We start from the raw sequence: 2,304 nt of genomic DNA on the forward strand, positions 1-2,304 counted from the left end.
TTTTAGTCATTTAAATATGTATGTCTGTCTTGGTTTACTTTGCATTTCCCTAATTATATATGATATTTAGCATCTTTTTCAGATGCTTACTTGCCATCTGTATATCATCTTTGATGAGGTGTCTGCTCAGATCTTTTGCCAATGTTTTGACTTGGATGTTTGTTTTCTCATTTTTGAGTTTTAAGAGTTCTTTGGATATTTTGGATACAAATCCACTATCAAAAATGTGCTTTGTAAATATTTTCCCCTAATAAGAAGTATTTTTAATGCTATCTTACTGTTTCCTATTTAACTTTAACAATTGTCATTTATGAAATTATACTGTTCTACTAAAAGAAGTAAATAAAAAAAAAGTAGTTCAGAAGTGCTGTCCTTATCCCTGAGACCTCATTCCTTTCTCTCATTCCCCAAAAGCTGTTACTAGGAAGCTCTTCCTACTTCTGCTTAAAATTCAAATCAGTGCTCTCTGCTGCCAGAAACTATAACAATTTTGACCATTACCATCTGACATGGGGTGAGCACACAGTAAAGAGGTTTGACCAATATTGTTGAATACATGAATTTGTCCAAAATATTTAATATATTAAACTAGTCTTGGATATATAGATATGTATATATATTCCTTGATAGATATGTATAGGAGACTTGATATTCTGCTACTGCAGACTACTTTTAAGACTCATTCAGGGATTTAAATTCTATCTCAAACTGTCACAAATTAATAAAATATACAAAAAAGAGAGAACATTAATATACCTAATCTAAAAATTGCCTTACATATACACATGAAACATTAAGAATTTTGACCAGGTACTCGATCACAAATAAATCTCAATAAGTTTGAAATAACTGAGATACAGTTCATATTCTCTGAGCACAATAAAATCATAAATGAATCCTAAAAATATAAAGAAACAAAATAACCTATAACCATTACAAATTAGAAAAAAAAAAAAAAAGCAAAACTACTCACAACTAAATGACTTAGAAGTTCTCCAAAATTTGCACATATGTTAATCATGGGATAGAGAAACTGACAGTTAATATTTCTTTTTTTTTTTAATACCTACCCTTTGCTTCAACATGGATAGAACTGGAGGGTATTATGCTGAGTGAAGTAAGTCATTCGGAGAAGGACAAACATTATATGGTCTCATTCATTTGGGGAATATAAAAAGTAGTGAAGGGGAATAAAGGGGAAAGGAGAGAAAATGAGTGGGAAATATCAGTGAGGGTGACACAACATGACTCTTAACTCTGGGAAACGAACAAGGGTGGAAGGGGAGGTGGGCAGGGGGATGGGGTGACTGGGATGAGCACTGGGTGTTATGCTATATGTTGCCAAATCGAAATCCAATAAAAATATGCAAAAATAAATAAATAAATAAATAAATAGTCTTTTTTAAGTAACTTTTTAAAGATTTTTAAAGATTTATTTATTTATTTATTTATTTATTTATGATAGAGAGAGAGAGAGAGGCAGAGACACAGGAAGAGGGAGAAGCAGGCTCAACGCAGGAGCCCAACGTGGGACTCCATCCCAGGTCTCCAGGATGACACCCCGGGCTGTAGGCAGTGCTAAACTGCTGTGCCACTGGGGCTGCCCACAAATAAATAAATAATCATCTTACTGAAGATGGTGTTTGGTCAGTTTGCCTAAGTTATAGATTATTACAAATCACAGTTTTTCATCATGTTACACTTAAAAGAAGAGGTTTAGGATATCTCAGGAGTTTTCCAACATATTTCTTGAAAATATTTATTCTCAGGTTCTTCAAAGGTGCCCCAGAGGCTGATATGATGAGCAGCCACACTGGCTGGTCACCAGGAGGACCCTTCTCAATATAAGAATGATTGGACTCCATACAAATAGGCTCCTAACTCAAAATGATTGAAACATAAAGGAAGGTGCTATTGCTATAATTTAAGTCCAAGGGCAATGTGGCACTTCATGGTTGATTGACTCAGTGATTCAATGACATCATCAGGCACCAATGCATTATTTTTTTTCTCCCTTCATATTGCCATGAACTACATGGCTTCATTCTTAGTCTTAAAGTTTGCTGAAACAATACCATGAGTCACATACAAACACTAGGTTCAAGGTAAGAAAGAAGAGTGCTTCATGTTTGGTTTCTCTACTAGACATAAAGAAACTTTCCCCAGAAGCCTCCATCAACCTTCACTGTGTGAACTGGGCGTACTCCAAGTACACCTGCAGACAGCATAGGGTTAGCTTCCATTGAGGCACATTGCTGTTGATACTGAGTAATTGCTTCATGGTTCACCTACAAATGAAACGCT

Source organism: Vulpes vulpes, unplaced genomic scaffold (assembly GCF_048418805.1).
Source record: "Vulpes vulpes isolate BD-2025 unplaced genomic scaffold, VulVul3 Bu000000700, whole genome shotgun sequence".
Lineage (NCBI taxonomy): Eukaryota > Metazoa > Chordata > Mammalia > Carnivora > Canidae > Vulpes > Vulpes vulpes.